Here is a 26,871-nt window from a genome sequence, read left to right on the forward strand (position 1 = left end):
CAGGTTTTAGAATTCATCATAGTACAGAAACAGCATTAGTGAAGGTTACAAATGATCTTCTTATGGCCTCGGACAGTGGACTCATCTCTGTGCTTGTTCTGTTAGACCTCAGTGCTGCTTTTGATACTGTTGACCATAAAATTTTATTACAGAGATTAGAGCATGCCATAGGTATTAAAGGCACTGCGCTGCGGTGGTTTGAATCATATTTGTCTAATAGATTACAATTTGTTCATGTAAATGGGGAATCTTCTTCACAGACTAAAGTTAATTATAGAATTCCACAAGGTTCTGTGCTAGGACCAATTTTATTCACTTTATACATGCTTCCCTTAGGCAGTATTATTAGACGGTATTGCTTAAATTTTCATTGTTACGCAGATGATACCCAGCTTTATCTATCCATGAAGCCAGAGGACACACACCAATTAGCTAAACTGCAGGATTGTCTTACAGACATAAAGACATGGATGACCTCTAATTTCCTGCTTTTAAACTCAGATAAAACTGAAGTTATTGTACTTGGCCTCACAAATCTTAGAAACATGGTGTCTAACCAGATCCTTACTCTGGATGGCATTACCCTGACCTCTAGTAATACTGTGAGAAATCTTGGAGTCATTTTTGATCAGGATATGTCATTCAAAGCGCATATTAAACAAATATGTAGGACTGCTTTTTTGCATTTACGCAATATCTCTAAAATCAGAAAGGTCTTGTCTCAGAGTGATGCTGAAAAACTAATTCATGCATTTATTTCCTCTAGGCTGGACTATTGTAATTCATTATTATCAGGTTGTCCTAAAAGTTCCCTAAAAAGCCTTCAGTTAATTCAAAATGCTGCAGCTAGAGTACTGACGGGGACTAGAAGGAGAGAGCATATCTCACCCATATTGGCCTCTCTTCATTGGCTTCCTGTTAATTCTAGAATAGAATTTAAAATTCTTCTTCTTACTTATAAGGTTTTGAATAATCAGGTCCCATCTTATCTTAGGGACCTCGTAGTACCATATCACCCCAATAGAGCGCTTCGCTCTCAGACTGCAGGCTTACTTGTAGTTCCTAGGGTTTGTAAGAGTAGAGTGGGAGGCAGAGCCTTCAGCTTTCAGGCTCCTCTCCTGTGGAACCAGCTCCCAATTCAGATCAGGGAGACAGACACCCTCTCTACTTTTAAGATTAGGCTTAAAACTTTCCTTTTTGCTAAAGCTTATAGTTAGGGCTGGATCAGGTGACCCTGAACCATCCCTTAGTTATGCTGCTATAGACGTAGACTGCTGGGGGGTTCCCATGATGCACTGTTTCTTTCTCTTTTTGCTCTGTATGCACCACTCTGCATTTAATCATTAGTGATCGATCTCTGCTCCCCTCCACAGCATGTCTTTTTCCTGGTTCTCTCCCTCAGCCCCAACCAGTCCCAGCAGAAGACTGCCCCTCCCTGAGCCTGGTTCTGCTGGAGGTTTCTTCCTGTTAAAAGGGAGTTTTTCCTTCCCACTGTAGCCAAGTGCTTGCTCACAGGGGGTCGTTTTGACCGTTGGGGTTTTACATAATTATTGTATGGCCTTGCCTTACAATATAAAGCGCCTTGGGGCAACTGTTTGTTGTGATTTGGCGCTATATAAAAAAATTGATTGATTGATTGATTGATTGAGGTCATTGGGGATTTCAAAATGGTGGCATTTTTGATGGGACTCCAGGGAGGTTTCACCAAGTTTCCCTGTTTTCTCTGCCTTTGGGACAGTAGAGACAGGGCAGCACATTATCACCAGAAGCAGTGGCCTGAAAGGACTGAATTCTCAGTTGGAAGCCATAACATTGAACATGAACCATTGGTGGATCCTTACAAGGTTTTGTTCCCTCCTCTGCACGTCAAACCGGGTCTCATGAAACACTTTGTCACAGCGCTTGACAAAGAGTCTGCAGCATTCAAGTATCTTCAAGACTTTTTCTCAAAGCTGTCAGAGGCAAAAGTGAAAGCTGGTGTTTTCATTGGACCGCAAATCAAGAAAATCATAGAGTGCCCTGAATTTCCAAAGAAACTGACAGCAAAGGAACAGGAGGCATGTTGTTGATGTTGTCCATGGGTTTCTGGGCAACCACAAGGCTGACAATTATGTGGAACTGGTTGAGACTTTGGTGAAAAACTGGCCAAATGGACTGTAGGATGTCACTGAAGGTCCACATTCTGGATGCTCATCTTGACAACTTCAAGGGAAACATGGGGGCATACTCAGAAGAACATGGGGAGTGCTTCCACCAAGACATATAGACTTTGAACACAGATATCAGGGATCTTACAATGAAAACATGATGGGGGACTACATTTGGTGTTGGGGAAAGTGTAGTGACACGGACCCACAACAGGGGGCACAAATGAATGGTCAATAGATGAGCCAAAAGGTAACAATTTAATGTTGTGAATGTGCACAACGACTATACAGACAATCTCAGAATATGATAGCAGTCAATACACAAAGGTGACGTGTGGGCAGGCTCGAGGATAGAAGATGTCTGTCCTGAGAAGAGCCGGAACCACACGATTTCCGCCGCCACTGAACCTGGTGAATACTGGAGCCGCCAAGTCCCGAATTCCCAGGTGATCACCGTCCCCGACTGTCGGATCTGGTACTGCTGGTGAGGAGCACAAACAGTGAGATGTGGGTGTGTGCACACTCAGTAACAAAAACAGTCAGAAGGTGGAAAGTCACCTCCACCTCTAATCACACGCTCGTGCAGCTCCTGTTAACCACTTATCTGGTTGGAGTGTGAAGCGAAGCCGTCGCTGATCACACCAAACGCCAATCCCACAGATAAGGAAACACTTACAGGAAAACAGCTGCAAAGAAGTTCAGACTATTAGTCAGTGTTTTCAGTTTAGCAGAGAATTACCTTCACAGGTAGATGATATCTTGGCAATGAGGTGGAGATGACGTCCGGGTTTTATGGAGTAGTATGATGAAGCGTAGATGGGTGACAGCTGTCCGGCTGTGTCTGTGGCGGCAGCGCCCTCTCGTGCCTGAAGCCCGCACTTCAGGCAGGGCGCCCTCTAGTGGTGGGCCAGCAGTACCTCCTCTTCTGGCGGCCCACACAACATTTGGGGTCTGATAAGGGAAAGTGATTCATTGCACATTCATAAATCAAGTAAAACTGTTCATTTTTAACTTTGTAAAATTGTTTTCAAATGTTTGAAAATAAACCTTGCTGCAGTTATGTTCCGTATTTTAGTTTTATTGTGAAAAAGTCAGAAAATTTGTCAAAAATAGCTGTTTTGAGGGGATAAAATTGCCGTGCAGCCCAAAAATACAAAGTTTGGCATGAAAAATGGGCTTTTTCTATTGTTTTGCAATAGATGTAGTTGGAAAAAGACACTTACTTGCCAGGAACAAAAATCGTGTTACACAGTATCTGTTATTGAAGCTAACGTTTTGGTTAGCTGTACCCACCACTGGCTATATTACACATATGATGATACTGGTGTTTTTGCCAGAGTAATGAGGGGAGCTGTGTGCATCACTCACTGTGCCGCACTCTCTGTTCCAGCAATTTTCACTACTCACCCCAAAACAGAAAGCAATCTGTATAGTATTTTAATCTCATCTTAAAATGTAGCCCAGCATCAAAATAAATGAGCAGCAAAACCTGCATTCAAGCAGAAATGATTTATTTCAAGATACATTAAAGAAATAAAATACCAAGCCATCTTGTAGAATGAAATTAAAAGATGCATCTAAGACCCATGTATACCAAAGTCTCAAATTTTGTAACCATGTTTAACAGTTGCTTACAATGTTCCACAGTGCCACTTTGACCATAGATTACAAACATTTTCAGGACCGACTGGGTGTCTGATTTTGTATGTGCCAAAAACTGCACACGACTGGGTGTCAAATTATTGCGACGGGAGTCCGACTTCATTGTCATTTTTTGTTGAAAAGTCAAAAGTTGTCAATTTTAATGGAACCCGGCAAGCTCTCACATGTGAATGGTCACTTTTTATGATTTTCAGAAAAATCGCTGTCACAGTATCCAACAACAAGTGGCCTTTGGCTGCACAAACTCTATATTGTGTTTAAAATCTTCAGTGAACTGCAGTAAACATATCTGCTGCTGAAATGAGCTTCTTTCTTTCTCTCTCTGACCTTTGGACACAGATAAACAAACAGGAAACGTTTATGGATTTCGTTTGTGGCCGGCGTGCGAGACGCTCAATACATCATACTAATAAGTAAAATCTGCAAGCGCCAATTATTGTGTGTCATGTTTACCGGCCCGAGTGAGTAATCGTCCAATTTAGTGAAAGCTCACTGAGGTAAGTGGAGCTGCCGGGAGCTCGTTATAAATCGCACGTTCTTACACACACCAACACACACACACACACACACACTTACACACACACAAACACAAGTAATTAAGATCCCAAAACACATGTTAATATCGCTGCGTGTTTATTAGGCCTGCCGTGTGTGTGTGTGCGCGCGCATGTGTATGTGCACAGTGAATTTTTGCTGAGTTTTCTCCCAGAATACTGTTCATATTCCATCTTGGGAGCTCCAATAAACTAAACTACATTTGTCACTGGAGATTGAAAGCAGACATTGTGTATATATAAAAAAAAAATGTGCTGATAAATCAGATAAAAGCTGAGCTTCAGGTTTCACAGTACGAACGAACAAACGCTGTGAAATCAGCACTGTGCACAAATCAGGTTTCATCTGCGAAATCTAAAACCAAACACTGCCACATGTGCATCCGTGCGCCCACATAATGGGGGACATGTTTTAATAACCCCCCCCCCCCCCCCCAAAAAAAAAAATCCAGTAGAGGACATTTTATTGTGAAGCTGCATGTTTGTATCAGTGCATATTTGGTGCAGCACACATTGCAAAGCCAGAACTCACAAAAAGCTCACATTTGTTTAATTTTGACCATGCAAAAGTGTGGCTGTTTGTATGCCCAGGCAATGATGGTCAAGCAGGGTGGAGCCTGTGCTGACATAACATGCAGGTTGAAATTTGCAGATAAACACAAACCTGCATGGAGGAAATCTGATTTCAGTCATTTAAAGCCTGAAATCAGCAGCGCTAATGATGTGGCTGCATGAAAAGCAGACAGAAGCACAACACCAACAAAGGTTCTGTGGTGCTGAAGATCCACAGGGGACAAAACCACAATAATGTGTAAAAAATGTTTAGTTTACACACGTTAAAAAGAAGTAAACAGTATGATTGAAGTTGGAAAGTGGTTTAAAACAAATCTAGTTTCTTAAATATAAATTAAAGGACACTTTGAAAACACATCAGATCTCAAAATCATGCTGGATATATTTCCTGATATGTACTGAGACATTTGTTAGGAACAAAAGGAAGCCACATCAGTTGATTGAAATGAAAACTGTCAACCTACAGAGACACCCCAACAATCAAAATGAATAAATGATGCGGCAGACGTCCATTTTGCCAAAATTTCATTGCAGCAACTCAAAATGGTACTCAGTACTTTGTGTGACCCCCACATGCTCCTAATAAGATGACGCGGGGGGGGTTCCTCCCAGATCTGGAACAGGGCATCACTTAGGTCCTGGACAGTCTGAGGTGCAACCTGGTAGTGTTAGATGGACTAAAACAGAATGTCCCAGAGGTGTTGTATTACATTTAGGTCAGGCAAGTATTGGAGCCAGTCAATGGTATCAATTCCTTCATCCTCCAGGAACTACCTGCACATTGTGGTGCACCAGGAGGAACACAGGACCCACTGCACCAGCACAGGGTCTGACAATTGGGTGTCGACACCCTGACATTCAGGGTATCGTTGTCTAGATTGTAGAGGTTTACGTGTCCATCTAGGGATCTGCCACCCCAGACCATCTCTGACCCACCACCAAACATAATGGGGGACATGTTTTAATAACCCCCCCCCCAAAAAAAAAATCCAGTAGAGGACATTTTATTGTGAAGCTGCATGTTTGTATCGGTGCATATTTGGTGCAGCACACATTGCAAAGCCAGAACTCACAAAAAGCTCACATTTGTTTAATTTTGACCATGCAAAAGTGTGGCTGTTTGTATGCCCAGGCAATGATGGTCAAGCAGGGTGGAGCCTGTGCTGACATAACATGCAGGTTGAAATTTGCAGATAAACACAAACCTGCATGGAGGAAATCTGATTTCAGTCATTTAAAGCCTGAAATCAGCAGCGCTAATGATGTGGCTGCATGAAAAGCAGACAGAAGCACAACACCAACAAAGGTTCTGTGGTGCTGAAGATCCACAGGGGACAAAACCACAATAATGTGTAAAAAATGTTTAGTTTACACACGTTAAAAAGAAGTAAACAGTATGATTGAAGTTGGAAAGTGGTTTAAAACAAATCTAGTTTCTTAAATATAAATTAAAGGACACTTTGAAAACACATCAGATCTCAAAATCATGCTGGATATATTTCCTGATATGTACTGAGACATTTGTTAGGAACAAAAGGAAGCCACATCAGTTGATTGAAATGAAAACTGTCAACCTACAGAGACACCCCAACAATCAAAATGAATAAATGATGCGGCAGACGTCCATTTTGCCAAAATTTCATTGCAGCAACTCAAAATGGTACTCAGTACTTTGTGTGACCCCCACATGCTCCTAATAAGATGACGCGGGGGGGGTTCCTCCCAGATCTGGAACAGGGCATCACTTAGGTCCTGGACAGTCTGAGGTGCAACCTGGTAGTGTTAGATGGACTAAAACAGAATGTCCCAGAGGTGTTGTATTACATTTAGGTCAGGCAAGTATTGGAGCCAGTCAATGGTATCAATTCCTTCATCCTCCAGGAACTACCTGCACATTGTGGTGCACCAGGAGGAACACAGGACCCATTGCACCAGCACAGGGTCTGACAATTGGGTGTCGACACCCTGACATTCAGGGTATCGTTGTCTAGATTGTAGAGGTTTACGTGTCCATCTAGGGATCTGCCACCCCAGACCATCTCTGACCCACCACCAAACATAATGGGGGACATGTTTTAATAACCCCCCCCCCAAAAAAAAATCCAGTAGAGGACATTTTATTGTGAAGCTGCATGTTTGTATCGGTGCATATTTGGTGCAGCACACATTGCAAAGCCAGAACTCACAAAAAGCTCACATTTGTTTAATTTTGACCATGCAAAAGTGTGGCTGTTTGTATGCCCAGGCAATGATGGTCAAGCAGGGTGGAGCCTGTGCTGACATAACATGCAGGTTGAAATTTGCAGATAAACACAAACCTGCATGGAGGAAATCTGATTTCAGTCATTTAAAGCCTGAAATCAGCAGCGCTAATGATGTGGCTGCATGAAAAGCAGACAGAAGCACAACACCAACAAAGGTTCTGTGGTGCTGAAGATCCACAGGGGACAAAACCACAATAATGTGTAAAAAATGTTTAGTTTACACACGTTAAAAAGAAGTAAACAGTATGATTGAAGTTGGAAAGTGGTTTAAAACAAATCTAGTTTCTTAAATATAAATTAAAGGACACTTTGAAAACACATCAGATCTCAAAATCATGCTGGATATATTTCCTGATATGTACTGAGACATTTGTTAGGAACAAAAGGAAGCCACATCAGTTGATTGAAATGAAAACTGTCAACCTACAGAGACACCCCAACAATCAAAATGAATAAATGATGTGGCAGACGTCCATTTTGCCAAAATTTCATTGCAGCAACTCAAAATGGTACTCAGTACTTTGTGTGACCCCCACATGCTCCTAATAAGATGACGCGGGGGGGGGTTCCTCCCAGATCTGGAACAGGGCATCACTTAGGTCCTGGACAGTCTGAGGTGCAACCTGGTAGTGTTAGATGGACTGAAACAGAATGTCCCAGAGGTGTTGTATTACATTTAGGTCAGGCAAGTATTGGAGCCAGTCAATGGTATCAATTCCTTCATCCTCCAGGAACTACCTGCACATTGTGGTGCACCAGGAGGAACACAGGACCCATTGCACCAGCACAGGGTCTGACAATTGGGTGTCGACACCCTGACATTCAGGGTATCGTTGTCTAGATTGTAGAGGTTTACGTGTCCATCTAGGGATCTGCCACCCCAGACCATCTCTGACCCACCACCAAACCGGTCATTCTGAATGATGCTGCAGGCAGCATGAAGTTCTCCACAGTGTCTCCAGACCCTTTCATGTCTGTCACATGTGCTCAGGTTGAACTCATCTGTGAAAAGCACAGGGCACCAGTGGTGGACCTGCCAATTCTGGTGTTTTGCAGCCAATGCCAGTCAAACTCCATGGTGCCGGCCAATGAGCACAGGGTCCACTACAGGACGTCGGGCCCTCAGGCGCCCTCATGAAGTCTGTTTCTGATTGTTGGGTCAGATGGGGACCAAAGATGGTCCCATTTTTAGGTCAGCGCAATTAAAAAAGGGTCCTCATAGGACTTTGTCCTACTCGCAGGCCTGGATCCAGACTGGTTTGGACCGATGCAGTTGCATCGGTCAGATTTTTTTACGCATCATTCGTCATCGGTAAAAAAAAAAAAAACTCAAATAATCCCGAATAGTGCCAAACGTGTCCCTGCGGTGAACACAGCTTTTGATTTGATCCCACAATGCACCACGCATGTGTACACAGGAAAATTCAAACAGGATCAAACAAACATAGTGTCAATCTAGTCGAGTCGATGATCATGGCATCCAGGAAAAAAGTTGTGGAAGTTAAACTGGGCACTTATTTCAGCAAGAAACAGTGAGTGATTTATAAATAGTTTTCAGACAATAGTGGGTTTGAAAGGCATTCTATGATGACTGAAATTACATTTTTGGTGGTTTTCCAACCATACATGTCAACCTATACGGATTGTGCGTAAATTATACAGATTTTTCAGAGTTTCAGAGTCATAAAGACATACAAATAAAGTCGGATATTCAGGGTTTGGTCTGCAGTGAGTCTGTAATCAATCGTTTCTGCAGCGCGACTCCACTTTGAAGTGTGAACCATTGAAGCAATGCTTCGATCCACTAGCTTGTTGGTTCTTTGATTTGCTACTCTTCAGAAATGGCAAGTCCGCTTCTTAACCCCTCTCAAAGCCATTAAAATACCGTGAGTCACTTTTGTGTGGATTAAAGTCACTAACTGGACTCTTTTCTTGTTGCAGTCAAGATATGACAATCGTCCTCCATTCCGTTGGCACAGCTCCAAGCGCTGCGCTGCTCTCTGCTGAGACAGAGTCTGGTCGGTATTAATAACTTCAAAATGAATTGCCACTTTAAATAAAATGACACCTCTTACAAAAGTTGTAATACAGACAAGAAACTACAATCGACTAAAATGTTTTTTTCCTCCCAAAATGAGACGTGCTGTATTTCTTTACAAATTACATCCTGACGTGCAGCACAGCAGCTGTAAGAGCTCAGCTCAGATGTATGGAAAGATATTCATGCAAATAATGTCTGAAAGGAAATGCTTTTGACAAAAACTACAGATTTTGTTTATTCGTATTTATGTCCAGAGATCAAGGATCCACCATGTCAATTTTTGTTATAGTGTAGTTTTTTAGGACATCATATTTATACAAATAAGAAGTGTTCTCTATGGTCCATGAAGTATAATAAATATATTAAAAGACGTGTGACAGTGTATGTTGCACACGAATAAAAGAATGAAGATTACTGAATAACAAGACGCGTACGATTTTTATTTTATCATTGGGCAAAAATGCATCTGTCAGATTTTCACTCTGGATCCAGCACTGACTCGGGCCCTAATACATTATAAATAAATAATAATAATAGTAAGAAGAAGAAGAATAAACAGTACAATTACAATAGGGTCCTCGTAGGACTTTGTCCTACTTGGGCCCTAATACATTCTGAATAAATAATAATAATAATAAACAGTACAATTAGAATAGGGTCCTCGTAAGACTTTATAATATGATATCCAAGATGCAGAAGTTTAAGTAGCCAGAGTGAACACACAATAAGAGCACCAACATTGCACATCACAAGAGGAAAATGCCACATGGCACAGAGGGAGCATTAACAGAATTAGCTACACATTCTCACGCCCAACTCATCACATTTTGATGCCAAAGGTTAGTTTTGACTGAATGTCAATTTTTGATAGCTGGGCAGCTGTTTGCATCACTGTGTGACACACAATGGCAATGCCAGCCATAACTAACTCAAAGAGAGATGAATGTTGCTTGATGATGTGGAAATCAAGCAGATAGTTTTGTCTGTTATTCCCCCACTTCATGTAGTGGTGTACAAAGGGCACTGACCTGCCATCAAAATGTGATGAGCTGGTAGTAAGAATGTGTATGAATTATCAGAAGAGGAAAATACCAAATAACACAAAGGGAAAATTACCAGGAATGACTCTGAATGAGTCAAACATTCTGCCAGTTGATGTTCAGACACATGGTGGATTGTCCATCATAAAACCTGCCAATGACAAAAAGAAGCATCCTAAAATAGGCATTTACAGTGCATGCAGAAAGCATTCACAGCACTTCACTTTTTAAACATTGCTCATTTTAGACAGGCTGCCAGCTCTAGGAAGAGTCCTGGTGGATTCAAATGTCTTCCATTTATGGAGGCCACTGTGCTCATTGGGACCTTCAAAGCAGCATAAATGTTTCTGGACCCTTCCCCAGATTTGAGAGACAAATCCTGTCTCGGAGGTCTACAGACAATTCCTTTGACTTCATGCTTGGTTTGTGCTCTGACTTTCCATTGTGGGACCTTATATGTAGACAGGTGTGTATCTTTCCAAATCATGTCCAATCAACTGAATTTACTCCAGGTGGACTCCAGTTGAGCTCTAGAAACATCTCAAAGATGATCAGTGGAAACAGGAGGCACCTGAACTCAATTTCAGCTTCATGGGAAAGACTGTGAATACTGATGTACATGTTATTTATTTATTTTTTGTTGTTGTTGTTGTTGTTTTTTTATGAATTTACAAAAATCTCTCTTTTGTCACGTAGTCATTATGGGGTATTGTGTGCGGAATACTTAGGGTAAAAATGAATTTCATCCATTTTGGAATAAGGCTATAACATAACAAAATGTGGAAAAAAAGTGATGCTCTGTGAATACTTTCTGGATGGACTCCCATCCCAGATTTAAGACAGGAAGAAAAGCAGTCATATTTGTGCAGATGACAAACACACCAGAGATGTGTGCACTGCGGGCTCAGGCTGTTCCCGTTTGAGGATGGAGCACTGTCTGGTTGGAGGTCTTTAAAATCAGGAACGGAGACTTTCCTGGCCACTGTGAGTGACAAGCAGGGACAGTCAGAGCCAGATCGAGTCGGAAAGATTCTCCAGATTCCTTAAATTGCCAATTAGCTTTAATGAGTGTTTTAATTTTAATGAGCAGCTCTCAGATCTCTTTAAGTTCATTTCATGTGTGACCTGCCTCCTACTCCCCCACTCCCAGTCTGTCCCACTGTTCCCATCTGACCCCACCCCCACAATACCATTTCTTCCAGTGGGGCCAGTTTTTTGAGGGTTCGCGCTTCACATCTCCACACCCTCATTAGTGAAGTGACCTTCCACCCAATAAAGGCTGATTGTTCCACTGCCTTTCAAACACTCCTTTATCTTAACTCCGCCTCTTTCTTGAATATTATTTTTTCTTTAATATATCTTTCTCTGGAATGTCAGCGCTAATGAAGTTCTGACTTGGTTCCATTCAGAAGCTTTAATTATCCACAACCCAAAGATGGATGGATGGAATAAATGCAGTAAACAGAGAAAGAGAGAAAGAGAGAGAGAGAGAGAGAGAGAGAGAGAGAGAGAGAGAGAGAGAGAGAGGGTGGGCCTGATTCTGAATGTTTGAGATAAGCTTTGTTAATGGCCTCTTGGAAGCAATAAATGATCTTTTGTTAACCTGTCCATTTATACACTGAACAAAAATACAAATGCAACACTTTTCTTTTTGCTCCTATTTTTCATGTGCTGAATTCAAAGATCTAAAACATTTTCTATGAACACAAAAGACCTAATTCTCTCAAACTGGCCATGGGAGCACACAGGCTCTGCCAGATTCAGTCCAACCACCTTAAGGGACTGTACCTGAGTCTTGTTGATGGACATTGCAAAGCTGGGTTTGACTGGGAACTGCAGATGCCTGAACTCAAATGGCATGTCTGATGGGATAAGTGGAATCCCTGGTATAAAGACATCTTCTCCCTTGGCCTTGCCTGTCATTACTGTGGCCTCCAGAACTCTTGGCATCAACTTCTTAATTGTGAGTCGCATTCCATTGCAGAGCTTGGGTGGGTCGAGATTCCGCAGGAGCATGACTGGTGCACCAACTTTGAGGACCAAGCTGTGTGGTAGGAGGCCTGCTGATGCCAGGCTGTTAAGGAATTCAACTGGGTAGTTAACCACCTCATCTGGATCAGGCACTGTCAATTGACATGTAGCTGGAGGCCTGTCCTGGAAGCTGGGCCAGAAGCTTAGCATTGATGTCATGCACTGCCAAGTTTTTTGGAGCAAGGATAACACGCTTGCTGAGCCAGTTGTGGTTATGGTAGTTACGGTGGAGGTTTGGAAAGACTTTGGCCACCAACTCATATATGTCATGAACAGTGTGACCAAAGGGCAGCTTGACCTGGTCATCCAGAGTGTCAGGTTGCCCAGTAACCATAAAAGATGAATAGATAAAGAGAATACATTAAAGCCCAGTAACCATAAAGAATTAAAGTGAAAGTTCTTTTTGTGTAAGATTTCTAGCAATAATAATTAAAGCTGAATTCTGTAATAGATCTATAGATTATATCTAACAGTAATGATTAAAGCTGAATTCTGTAATAGATAAATAGATAAAGAGAACAGATTAAGGCATTAAATTATTGGTTGCCGTTATTGGGTCTTTAGGAAGTAAAACATGTCTTACCTTTAACCTATACGTATCTTGCCAGCTTTTTCTGTATTTATTGTGTGATGAGATAATGATCTTTACCAAGACTGAACTTAACTCCAAAAGACAATGATGTATCAAGCAGCATCTGCAGAAAACCTGGTGTTGTTGAGTGAAGCATCGCAGACTAAAGAGCTGTTTTTATGTCAACTGCCTGAACATGTCCTGACCACCCTCCCTCTGGGGAAATTTCCCACTGCACTAATTGCAATGGTGTGATTAAGGGTTATCACTTTTTACTCCCACACGGGCTGAATAACAAATCCCAGTTAAGTTTGCGATCCCAGTCATACGTGCTACCGCAACTGGAATGCCTTCTTTGTTCAGAAGAAAATTGCTGTAATAGCTCATTAAAGCAAAGAGAAGACAGAATTCTATTTTCAGGATTTCAGGCAATGCTGCCAAAAGGTATAGACCAAAAGCTTGGTTAAAAAAATTGACAAGAAAATAATTAGAGGGTTTGGGGGGAACAAAAAAAGAACATCATCTCAGTACCACATGGAGGTGGTGACTGGTGTGGAACTAAGGTGTCATTCCGTGCAGCAAGAGTGGCAACGTGTACCCACACACACGATCCAACTGAACGTAACATTTGAATCATCCATCCATTTCAACCACTTTTCCAGATCAGGGTCACACTTACATGAAGTTAAGCCATGCAGCCAAGACATCCTCAGTAACAGACAGAGACACAGGCATACTTTGAACATGCGTGTCCATGATGTCATTCTTTCTGGTCACAATTTCATGAAGAAATATGTAGTGTGGAATGTAAAGGATTTGTATATTTAGGGGGATTTGCTTTCTGGTTTCAATCAGTACGAAGGTGAGAGATTGTCTTTGGTACCAAGTCTTTCCACAGGACCGTTGTGAACCGCAGGAATAACTTTGTGACATATGAATGGTTACTTAGGGGAATGCTGATGTGGTGCTCATTCCTGAGGCTGTCTCAGTGTGGTGGACTACAACGACTGGAAAAGGCCAATGACACACCCACATATTGCCAGCAGCAGCAGATAGATGACTACTTTCAGGTGATGGGGATGGACTTGCCAAGGATATAGATAAGTAGCCTAAAGCACACATATGGAATCATCCAGGTCCTACTCCACTGAGCTATACCCGGCGGGTAGACCAATGGGATCTTGGCTCAGTCTGCTCTCTGACTCTAAATCGAAGGCCACATTGGTGCTGATGCCACCCCAATCCGACAGTCCATTTCTTTCAATTTATTTCATTTATATAGCACCAAATCACAACAAAGTTGCCTCAAGGCACTTCACATGAGTAAGGTCCAACCTTTCCAACCCCGAGAGCAAGAACACAGGCAACAGTGGTAAGAAAAACTCCCTGTGATGATACTGAGGAAGAAACCTCAAACCTCCGTTCTAGTTTCATATTATCTTCAGTTGTGGATTAGAGAGGGAAGATACATGAACTCCTTCACTTGGGGTAGAAAGTCACTTACAAATGACCAGTTTCCAGCACAGGACAATGGCTTCAGATCTGGGCTTTACTTCTATTGTAAAGTAAAAGCTAATTAGCCCCATAAAGGACTGAACTTTTTAATTTGATAAAATCAGACAGTGAAGGCTGTCAGTCATCCAGGATGGACATATCCGGACAATTCACTCTCAAGCACCGGAAATTCTTGGAACTTCATGATGTTTTGCTATTCATCCAGCTGACTTTTTTTCCCAGTGTTTTTGTTTTGTTTTTTTTAGTCTTGAATAATAACACATTTTGTGGATTATGTTGGGCTTTTTTTTTCTAGTTTGGGAAGTCCTGCAACTTATACCCCAGTGCAACTTGTCATACCGAAATCATGCTTTTGTTAATAATAAAAATAGTAATTCATTCATTTTCTTTAACCGCTTATTCCAGTCAAGGGTTGCTGGATTCTATCGCAGTGGTCATTGGGTGAGAGAAGGAGTTAACCCTCGACAGGCTGACAGTCTATCACAGGGTCATATATGGACAGAAAAACTCATTCACATCTAAGGTCAATTTAGAGTCACCAGATCAACTAACCTGCATGACTTTGGAAGTGGGAGAAACCTGGAAAACTGGAGGGATCTTGCACAAACTCCACACAGAAAGGATTAAGTGGGAAATGATGTAACAGTGCTAATCCACCGTGCCGCCTAAAAAGAACAAGAACAATATATATACTCAACAAAAATATAAACGCAACACTTTTGGTTTTGCTCCCATTTTGTATGAGATGAACTTAAAGATCTAAAACTTTTTCCACATACACAATATCACCATTTCCCTCAAATATTGTTCACAAACCAGTCTAAATCTGTGATAGTGAGCACTTCTCCTTTGCTGAGATAATCCATCCCACCTCACAGGTGTGCCATATCAAGATGCTGATTAGACACCATGATTAGTGCACAGGTGTGCCTTCGACTGCCCACAATAAAAGGCCACTCTGAAAGGTGCAGTTTTATCACACAGCACAATGCCACAGATGTCGCAAGATTTGAGGGAGCGTGCAATTGGCATGCTGACAGCAGGAATGTCAACCAGAGCTGTTGCTCGTGTATTGAATGTTCATTTCTCTACCATAAGCCGTCTCCAAAGGCGTTTCAGAGAATTTGGCAGTACATCCAACCAGCCTCACAACCGCAGACCACGTGTAACCACACCAGCCCAGGACCTCCACATCCAGCATGTTCACCTCCAAGATCGTCTCAGACCAGCCACTCGGACAGCTGCTGAAACAATCGGTTTGCATAACCAAAGAATTTCTGCACAAACTGTCAGAAACCGTCTCAGGGAAGCTCATCTGCATGCTCGTCGTCCTCATCAGGGTCTCGACCTGACTCCAGTTCGTCGTTGTAACCGACTTGAGTGGGCAAATGCTCACATTCACTGGTGTTTGGCACATTGGAGAGGTGTTCTCTTCATGGCTGAATCCCGGTTCACACTGTTCAGGGCAGATGGCAGACAGCGTGTGTGGCGTCGTGTGGGTGAGCAGTTTTCTGATGTCAATGTTGTGGATCGAGTGGCCCATGGTGGCGGTGGGGTTATGGTATGGGCAGGCATTTGTTATGGACAAAGAACACAGGTGCATTTTATTGATGGCATTTTGAATGCACAGAGATACCGTGATGAGATCCTGAGGCCCATTGTTGTGCCATATATCCAAGAACATCACCTCATGTTGCAGCAGGATAATGGATGGCCCCATGTTGCAAGGATCTGTACACAATTCTTGGAAGCTGAAAATGTCCCAGTTCTTGCATGGCCGGCATACTCACCTGACATGTCACCCATTGAGCATGTTTGGGATGCTCTGGACCGGCGTATACGACAGCGTGTACCAGTTCCTGCCAATATCCAGCAACTTTGCACAGCCATTGAAGAGGAGTGAACCAAAAATTCCACAGGCCACAATTGACAACCTGATCAACTCTATGCGAAGGAGATGTGTTGCACTGCATGAGGCAAATGGTGGTCACACCAGATACTGACTGGTATCCCCCCCAATAAAACAAAACTGCACCTTTCAGAGTGGCCTTTTATTGTGGGCAGTCTAAGGCACACCTGTGCACTAATCATGGTGTCTAATCAGCATCTTGGTATGGCACACCTGTGAGGTGGGATGGATTATCTCAGCAAAGGAGAAGTGCTCACTATCACAGATTTAGACTGGTTTGTGAACAATATTTGAGGGAAATGGTGATATTGTGTATGTGGAAAAAGTTTTAGATCTTTGAGTTCATCTCATACAAAATGGGAGCAAAACCAAAAGTGTTGCATTTATATTTTTGTTGAGTGTAGATGTTTCCCAAAAATCACAGCATGACACAAAATAAACTTCAATAATAAAAGAATAAATACCAGTATTAAAAGCAGACAACAACAATGCACAAAAATCCCAAATTAAAGAGGATAAAATTTAATGGACTCATGTTTTTGTTGTTGTTATGATGCTGTAGCCAGCAATCTGTGTCCATCTGACAATTTCTTTTGCCCAAACTCCATCAAATAATATCCATTATCGTGTTCAGTGTATGTTTATTTTTCCATCATGGCTATATTTGGGGGAAAAAGGTCCTCATGGTACACACCACAATCTGATGGCTTCTGGCATGAATCTATGGTTCAGTTCCCTGTTTGTCTACATCTGATGATTTCTTGTTTTTTGTCTTTTTTTTTTTTTTCTTCAAACTGCATCAAGTGACATCCAATATATTGTGCATCCCATGTTTATTTGGCTGTCTTGATTATTTTTGGAATTTAACAGTCCTTATATGAAATAACAGCACAAGCTGTGCTATGCACGTGTGACACCAAGTCCCTGTCAATTGCTAAACTTGTCCCCAAAGAAAAGCTGTGTTGCAAGTGAGTTTCACATACAGAAAAAATAGGTTGACGTATACTCAGGAAAATGTAGTAAACGAGGAGCCAAGTTGCTGTAAACATCTCGATGGTCCCATTATACACACACACACGGATTACACAACTCAACCGCTAAACCAAAAATATCCATCCATTTTCTATACTCACTTATTCTAATTAAGGGTCGCGGGGTGGCTGGAGCCTATCCCAGCAGTCATTGGGCGTGACTAAATAAAAAAGAAAAAAATGCTTCCAGATTTTTCGTTGCCTACGTGAGCTGCAGTAAATGAAAAATTATTAATGAATGAATTCATTTTGGTGCCTATTAATTTTTTAAACCTTTACTTTCACTTCACTCTCACTGTAGAATACACAGTGCATGCTTTGTATGAGGTCTGTTAGAAAAGTATCCGACCTTTTTATTTTTTAAAAAAACCAATGGATTTGAATCACGTGTGCTTGCATGAGCCAACCTTGAACCTTCGTGCGCATGCGTGAGTTTTTTCATGCCTGTTGATTGCATCATTTGCTTGTAAGCAGCCTTTCTGTGAGAATGGGTGAAGTCTCTCGTCATTTTTTCTTTGCAAGGAAATGGCGGAACGACTGGAGTAGCGCGACTGCATCAAATTTTGCCAGAAACTGGGCGACAGCCAGGTGGAAACCATTCAGATTATTAAGACGGCTTTCGGTGACGATCCTCTGGGCATCACACAGATTAAGGAATGGTACAACCGGTTTAAAGACGTCCGCACAATGGTGGAGAGCGCGCCGTGCTCCGATCGGCATCAATACGCTGAAATGACCAGATCATTTCCAAAGTGAACGCTGTGGTGATGTGGGAGCGTCGTGTGACTATCCGAAAATTGCGGAAGAGGTGGACATCAGCACTTTTTCGGCACATTCCACTGTGACAGAAGATTTTGCCATGAAAAGATTTGCAGTGAAATTCATCGGCACAAAGCTGATGGTACAGCAAAAGCGCCTTCGTGATGAAGCCTCACAGGACATGTTGTAACATGCCCAGCTCGTCCACAATTTCTCAGATAGTCACACGACTGAAAAGCCACTGAAAGCTGTCTGAATCTTCTGAATGGTGGACGAGGTGGGCATGTTACAACATGTCCTGTGAGGCTTCAACTAATTTGCCTCACTGTATATGCAGTGGTGGGCACACTTCTGATAATCTCATAACAGATAATTATCGAAGATAATGTTTTCTTTATCAGATTAACTTTTTAGATAACTTTAAAAACCATTATCGGACCAATTATCTTCCGATTAATCTTTGTCCAATAACTTTTAAACTGATAAACATAGCTGAACAGTGACAAGCACTTTTAAAATTAGTTTAGCACTTACCTGTTAAAAGTTTTGTAACAGACACACAGCTATAACATTTGCAAACAGAAGAGAGCCACTTATACAAGTATAAAAAGCATCGCAATCCTCTGCAGATGAAGAAGAAACAACCCCAAAACACAAAAAAAAAAAAAAACATTTCCTTTAAACCCATACCAATATGCTGGCGATATCACCTAAGTCATCCAGAGGCATACATTTTTAACTTATGGTTCAAATTTAACCAAATTAATTTTGGACAAGTTATTTAAAATTACTGTCATGTCTGAAGTTTTAGTAAGTGAAAATATCAGATATATGTTTTAGTTTTAAAGTAATGTGCTAATTTTTAAGGTTTTGTGAGCACATCCTGTGACCCGCAATGCATTTTGGGTAGGATGATGTAATCTCAGTACATCATGACAGGACAAATGCATTTCAGACACTCTGTTCAGGCCCCACGGACAACAGCATTAAACTCTAGTGCCTAAAACTCTCTTGAATATATTCTCTGCATTTATAGATGTTGGTTTTATTTGTGTTTGTTAAATTCCACGCATTTTAAATGTAGCAGACAGGGATTACTGTATCTGGAATTTTGTTTTCAAGGCCTCTACTGCCATCTACTGGTCAGTAGTGTTCATTAAGCATGTGGGAACCAGTAGATAGCAGCGTTCTATTTATTTTTACCCCAGTTATGTCAGACGATTGTCAAATCAACTTTTTGTCTTTGCAAATGGCTTTTTTTGTGTGTGTGCAATGAATGTATACATTATACAAGTTTCACTTTTTTAATGGAATTACAAGCTTATTTCTGATTCAAATTCTCCCATTTTTTTGCATCCAGCCTTATTTCCTTTAGAAATTTCCTTGACAAATAATATCAGTCTATTAGGATGTCAGGTGATGTGTTACACATATACATGTGTGTGTATATATTTTCCAACTTATTCCCATTGATGAAACGTTTCATTTTCTGCCTGAAAGCTTATTAGACGAGTGTGTTCAGGGCTCCGTTTGTTTACAAAATACACACACGTTACAGACCTTGAAACAGCAGGGATTGATATTATCCAAAGATTTATGAACATACAAATTAACGTGCTTACACTTTATCGTGATTTTCTCCATTGTGAGATATAAAAGTGTCTTATCGTATCGTTCATGTGTATATGCATTATAACGCAGCGCACGAGTGATGTTGCGATATTCTTCAGAACGACAACATACGCAACATGCATCCAGCAGCATACATGTTGCTGTCATAGACAACTGCCTGTAAAGTTTTTTGGCAAGTTATAACTTTCTAAACAGCGTAATTTGTAATGAAAGCCGCTTCATTTGTGCGGCTCTTTCTGCACCATGTTTGTTTTTTTCAGAGACAGCAGTAAGCTCCTCCTACCCCTCCAAACGGAGGGATTTGTAGCCCTTCGCCTTCCCCTCCACCTCGCTCCAAAAAGAGAGACTCAGCCAGTGTTTAACAGAGGCACTTTTACCCAGAATCCTTTGCGATCTGCCTGTTTGTTACAAAACCTCAGAATTAGTGCATTATTCAACATTAAAAGATATATGTTATATTTTAACTTTGTACAAATGACATAATGGAGTTATTCTATCAGTATTGATGTTATTTATAATCAAAACCATAAGTCAGCATGACTTTATTTTTCAAGACCTGCGCCTGACCTGAGCATTGTAAGTGATAGAGAGTTGGTTTTATGGTTGCTTTCAGGGTATCACTGTGCTGGCAGTGCTGTAGCAAACAAGAGCTTCCAGCAGGGTCCAAATGTTGAAAGAAAAGTGTGGTCTTGTTGTTGGTCTGTTGCTATTTTTAATATTATAAGCTATTAAATTTGTTTTATTAAAATTGGAGATGTGTCAGAGTTAATATTAGAATTTATCGGTTACCTGTAACTTCCGATACATTTTTAGGTGGTTTATTGTTTTATCTTTATCGAAGTTAACTTTTTGGTTATCTGTGCCCACCCCTGTGTATATGATAACAAGAACCTCAACAATTTATAAATACATCAAGACAATTAACATCAAAATATGTAAATAACAGGATATTAAAGGGTTGAGTTCTTCAAAAAAAACTGTTGAGGTCTAAGATTGTAAAAACATTCTGGAGTCACACGCCATTCCAACTCATTATAGAAACTTTGCACAATTTATTACCACCCTTGAAAAATGTCAGCTACCTATTTTAGAAACTACCCAGTCTAGAGCCTGTGGATCCCCACGGACAACACGCTACTTAAGCTTTAATTGCCAAACATCTAAAGCAGTTTTCAACATAAGTACAGATTCTAGTGAGTGTTCTTCTAACTTTAAGAAAAGCTGAGAATGTTTAGCCATTGTTTGGATTTGCATAGACCACAGGAAATGGCAATTACACCTCCACGAGTGGATGTTTCCACCTAATCAGGTGTAGGAAGGGTTTATGTTGTCTGAATGAAGGAGAAAACTGTCAGTCATGTGGTGTACAGCCAAGTGGAAAAACCCACCAAACCCCAAACAACATGAAAAACTGCTCCCATAATGATATATTGGGAGACCAGGCTGTGTTTTTCCATATTACACCATCAGTATGAAACACATTTCAGCCTGGGACAGAATTCGGAGACAAACACATTAGTATACAGCTGCATATTGTAATGTGTCCCTGACATTTCCTCCCAATTACTCACTAATGCTGCATCCACAGCACAATGTCTCTGCATTTATCACTGGAAATTGATGCAATTTATATTCATCTGGTGCAATGACACAATACCACAAGTACGGGAATGAATTCCCCACTTCAATGGCGATTGCTGAGTGTGAATGGAAATGGTGAAATAAGATATTTAACAGCCAGCGACCATCTGTTACAGAGCAAAACGGGAGCAGAGGACTTAAAGGACAAATCCACAGCGGATATTTCTTTACTCGTTTGCTACGTTTCTATCGCAGTGTGAACTCAGCCAGTTTTTACCTGCATTCAGCTCAGCTAAATAGAGTTTAACCACGGTGCTCAACATGATGGTGAAAATAAACATTTATGTTGTGCATAAATCCACAAATAAAATGTGAATTGCTTCTTACACTTGGTTGTATTCTGCATAAAACTAAAACCCTGAGATGAAAATTGGACCCGAGGCCTTATTGAGCGATTTACTTTTCAAATGTGTCTTCAGTTGTTTTTAGCTTTGTTAACTATGTCAACATTTATGGCCAAATTTCATATTGTTAGGTGCAAATACCTGTGCTGGTCTCAGTTATAATGATCTAAATTATTGCCAACACTGCAAGAAGAAAACCCTTAAATGATGTACAAGGCCAACTGTTGGGGCACTGGAGTGCAAAGCTTGAAACACAGTGATAAACTTTGCTTTGAATTATTCCCAGTGAATTTTGGTGTTCCTCAGGGATGTGTTCTGGATCCTACTCTATTCAGTGTTTGCATGGATTGGGTCTTGGGGTAGAGTTGTGGAAAACTGCAGCTTAGGTGCTTTTGTTGATGAAGAAAGCTTTGTTAACGTTGACTTTGTTGACAATACTGTGATCTTTGCGGAATGAGTAGATACTTTGAACGCAGCACGTGTACAGCTGAGTGAGGAGTCTGCATGTATTTACAACTCCAATTCCAATGAATTTAGGACGTTGTGTAAAATGTAAATAAAAACAGAATACAATGATTTGCAAATCCTCTTCAACCTATATTCAACTGAATACACCACAAAGACAAGATATTTAATGTTCAAACTGATAAACTATTGTTTTTGTGCAAATATTTGCTCATTTTGAAATGGATGCCTGCAACACGTTTCAAAAAAGTTGGGACAGTGGTATGTTTGCTATTGTGTTACATCACCTTTCCTTCTAACAACACTCAATAAGCATTTGGGAACTGAGGACACTAATTGTTGAAGCTTTGTAGGTGGAATTCTTTCCCATTCTTGCTTGAACTACGACTTCAGTTGTTCAACAGTCCGGGGTCTCCGTTGTCGTATTTTGTGCTTCATAATGCTCCACACATTTTCAGTGGGTGACAGGTCTGGACTGCAGGCAGGCCAGTCTAGTACCCGCACTCTTTTACTACGAAGCTACGCTGTTGTAACATGTGCAGAATGTGGCTTGGCTTTGTCTTGCTGAAATAAGCAGGGACGTCCCTGAAAAAGACATTGCTTGGATGGCAGCATGTGTTGCTCCAAACCCTGGATGTACCTTTCAGCATTGACGGTGACATCAGAGATGTCTAACTTGCCCATGCCATGGGCACTAACACACCCCCATACCATCAAAGATGCTGGCCTTTGAACTTTGCACTGGTAACAATCTGGATGGTCTTTTTCCTCTTTTGTCCGGAGGACACGACATCCATGATTTCCAAAAACAATTTGAAATGTGGACTCATCAGACCACAGCACACTTTTCCACTTTGTGTCTGTCCATTTCAAATGAGCTCAGGCCCAGAGAAGGTGGCGGCATTTCTGGATGTTGTTGATGTATGGCTTTCGCTTTGCATGGTAAAGTTTTAACTTGCACTTGTAGATATAGTACGAACTGTGTTAACTGACAATTGTTTTCTGAAGTGTTCCTGAGCCCACGCGGTAAGACACTTGACACAGATGTCGGTTTTTAACGCAGTGCCCCCTGAGGGATTGAAGGTCACAGGCATTCAATGTTGGTTTTTGGCCTTGCCGCTTACGTGTAGAAAGTCAGTCAAGTGGTCGGATCCTCCAAAGAGACTTAGTAGCTATGACATCCAGTCATCACCTTATGTCCCTGGTGAGAGGTCAAGTCTCACAACCATGCATTACAGCAGGTACTACCAGGACCTGAAAAACCTTTGTCTTCCTGCATCACCAAACACTTCTGTCCAGTGACCTCAAGACTCCATAAACTCATGCTACGCATCTCTCAGTCTGATCTTCTTGGTCTGGCTATGCCTTCAATGGAGATTGGCCGGGTCTTGGAGACTGTGGAGGTCCAGAATCTGTAAGCCTGATGAGGAGTGCTGTCGGAATTGGGATGTTTGACTGTGGTTCCAATGGACAGAAATGTGGACTCACTTATGATCCCAATTTATGTTCTACTTCATGAGTCCAGGATCTTTACTGCTTCTTTGGACAACTGGTTGATATGACCACTGGACCAAAAGCACATCTGATTATAATACAGACTGGTGGTTTATCACATTATCGTATTATGATTCTTGAGTTAAAATACACTAGTTTTAGTATTTGTATGACTTTAAATAAGCCAGTGGTTTGCAGGAAGCAGCAGATTAACATTCTGTCAAACCCCAATCTTGAATATTTTGCATGGCAGTGATCGTGTGCATTATCATTTTTTTGTGTGTTTGTGGTGGAAAGTGTGTTAAGCTGAGGGTTTTATGAGCCTGTTCTAATCAAAGAGAGTCTGATTTGTTCTGTTTGAGAATGTGAGGTGTGAGCACAGAGAAAGCTTTAAAGCTTTACAGTGTTTGACTGTGACACTGCTGCTTCTCTGACACCGCTGCTCCGCAGATAAATTTGCAAAGCATGTTTCCATCAAACATAACCTCGCTGCTCGCCAATTATCTCTGCAGGACTGCATGATTTCAGCAGCGGGCCTCGACCCTGTCTGTCACACTCTGCCTGTTCTTCCAGCTCACGGGGAGGAGGACATAAAAGCACGTCTCTTCCGGCCAGTAATCACCCACAGAAAGCATGCAGTCTGTAGGATCCGAGGTCAAAGCTTCCATAAACACACAGTACCTGGCTAACAGGGGCAGACCTGAGTCACCTCCGAGTAAAAGCTTTCTTTGATTTGATTGAGTTCTATCTTCTGCAAACAAAGAAGAACTGGTTCTAGAAGAAACCGCTCTATCCTCTGCAGGCAAAGGAGAACTGGTTCACAGAAAAGAAAAAAACTCATTTCTTCTGAACCCATATTGATATGCTAGCAGTATCATCCTAGTCATCTAGAGGCATACAGTTTTAATGTACGAGGTCTGTCCATAAAGTATCGTACCTTTTTATTTTTTTTTAAACTGTATGGATTTGATTCATATGTTTTCACGTCAGACAAGCTTTAACTCTTGTGCGCATGCGTGAGTTTTTCCACGCCTGTCGGTGACGTCATTTGCCTGTGAGCATGCCTTATGGAAGAAGTGGTCCCGCCCCCTCATCGGATTTTCATTGTCAGGAAATGGCGGAATGATTTGGGGGTTTTTTCCATCAGAATTTTTTCAGAAGCTGTTAGAGACTGGCACCGATTCACTTTGGAAGCGAGACAAAGGAACACCTCCATTTCGGCGTGTCAGAGGACAAGTTTACTTACTCGGAGCTTACTCGGTCGTGACGCGCGAAGCCTCCGCGCGGCTTTCCATGACAAAATCTCTTGTTAAAAGTGAAATCTGCCAGAAAATGGCTGATGTCCAGCTCTTGTGATAACCAGAGAAAGAGCACACGACGGTCTCGTATCCACAGAGCCATCCGTTTAGAAATGGTCCGGTGGCTTGTGCCGTGTTATCGCAGCTCGGAGCGCGGTGCGCCGAGCGTCCTTAAAGGGGTCCTTAAAGCTGTACTAACAGACCTTATTCTCTGTGAAGCCCGTAAAATTTTCACCGAAAGCCAGATAAATTTTTCGAACGGTTTCTAGGTGCCAGTCTCTAACAGCTTCTGAAAAAATTCTGATGGAAAAAAACCCCAAATCATTCCGCCATTTCCAGACAATGAAAATCCGATGACGGGGCGGGACCACTCCTTCCACAAGACGTGCTCACAGGCGAATGACGTCACCGACAGGCGTGGAAAAACTCACGCATGTGCATGAGGGTTCAAGCTTGTCTGACGTGAAAAAATATGAATCAAATCCATGTAGTTTTTAAAAAAAATAAAATAAAAAGGTACGATACTTTATGGACAGACCTCGTATGGTTAAAATTTTAACCAAACTAATTTCAGACAAGTTATTTAAATTAACATCACATCTGAAGTTTTATAAAGTGAAAATATCAGATATATGTTTTAGTTTTAAAGTAATGCACTAATTTTGAAGGTTTTACTGTGGACATGCTGTGTCCAGGTGCATTATGGGTAATCTCAGTTCATTAACGACAGAAGAAATGCATTTGAGACACTCCGATCAGGCTCTACACAGACAACAGCAATAAACTCTTTGTATATTGTGCCTAAAACTCTCATGAATATCTTCTCTGGGATTATAGATGTTGTTATTGTGTTTATTTTATGTAAAAATGCCAGAATAAGCCCAGGTTGCTTCTCTATTATTTTCAATTGGAATCATTGCAGTCGATTCCTGTTTGCTATCTAGTCCTGCTTATGTCAAACACTGTGTGTCATCTTTGTTCCAGAGTAATATATATATATATATATATATATATATAAGCAAGGTTGGGTAGGATTACTTTGAAATGTAATCCAAAAGTAATCAGATTACAAGTAATCCAAATGTATGTACATACATACATGCAATCCACATGTATTCTTTCAAAGTAATCCTGCCCAACCTTGTATATAAGATGTCTGAAATTCAGTTTGCGTTTATTAAATTTCATGCATCTTAACACTCGAACTACCGGAGTGGTGCCAAATGGCACTTCTTCCTTTCATGACCAAGGTGGTGCCAAATGGCACTGCTGGGGTAATTTACAACTCATTAGGCCACCTTTTCTTATGTAGGTGCAGCCATTAGATCACAATGTGGCAGTACCAGAGTGACCGGCAGTTTGAGCCTGTGAGAATGTTTTTAAAAAAGTGGTGCAGAAGCTTCTGTTGAATTAGAAAAAGTTGCCAGTCTTAAAAACCATTTCAGCAGTGTGTAAATTTTAAGGAGGTTGGACGGGTATGTGTTTGCCCAAATTATGTTACCATAATTCAAATATTGATAAATCAAAGAATAATACAGCGTCAATCGACAAGCCTTATCTACAAAATGCCTGAGTTTGCTGATGATTCCAAATGATCTTACTGCTTTTTTTGTGTGGATAAAAGTAATGTGTTGTTTCTGGTGGCCTAATGACTTGTAAATTACCCCAGCAGTGCCATTTGGCACCCTCCGGTCAAAATAGGAGATGGGAGAAAAGGCTGGATTTTCGAGTGATAAATGTCGCAGACACGGATTATTTGGAATTTTGTTTTGGCAAGTTTTCACGGTCTCTACTGCCATCTACTGACCACTAGTGTTCATGGCAGTATTCGCCCTGAGTACTAAGCGTCTGGGTACCAGTACATGGCAGTGTTCTATTTATTGTGACACCAGTTATATAT

At 41.3% G+C, this 26,871-nt stretch overlaps 1 long non-coding RNA gene across 2 annotated transcripts; it reads right to left on the bottom strand.

The window, feature by feature from the left end:
• Positions 1 to 3,335: 3,335 nt before the first annotated feature.
• LOC117520780 lies at positions 3,336 to 26,871 on the bottom strand. Of its 2 annotated transcripts, XR_004563761.1 has the most exons (4): positions 26,859 to 26,871; positions 21,542 to 21,548; positions 9,829 to 9,834; positions 3,336 to 3,402 (listed from the first exon to the last, which is right to left on the bottom strand). It is a non-coding gene; the product is annotated as an uncharacterized LOC117520780 (long non-coding RNA). The 2 variants fall into 2 exon arrangements; XR_004563760.1 differs by lacking the exons at positions 9,829 to 9,834; positions 21,542 to 21,548; positions 26,859 to 26,871 and adding an exon at positions 18,153 to 18,165.

Source organism: Thalassophryne amazonica, chromosome 11 (assembly GCF_902500255.1).
Source record: "Thalassophryne amazonica chromosome 11, fThaAma1.1, whole genome shotgun sequence".
NCBI lineage: Eukaryota > Metazoa > Chordata > Actinopteri > Batrachoidiformes > Batrachoididae > Thalassophryne > Thalassophryne amazonica.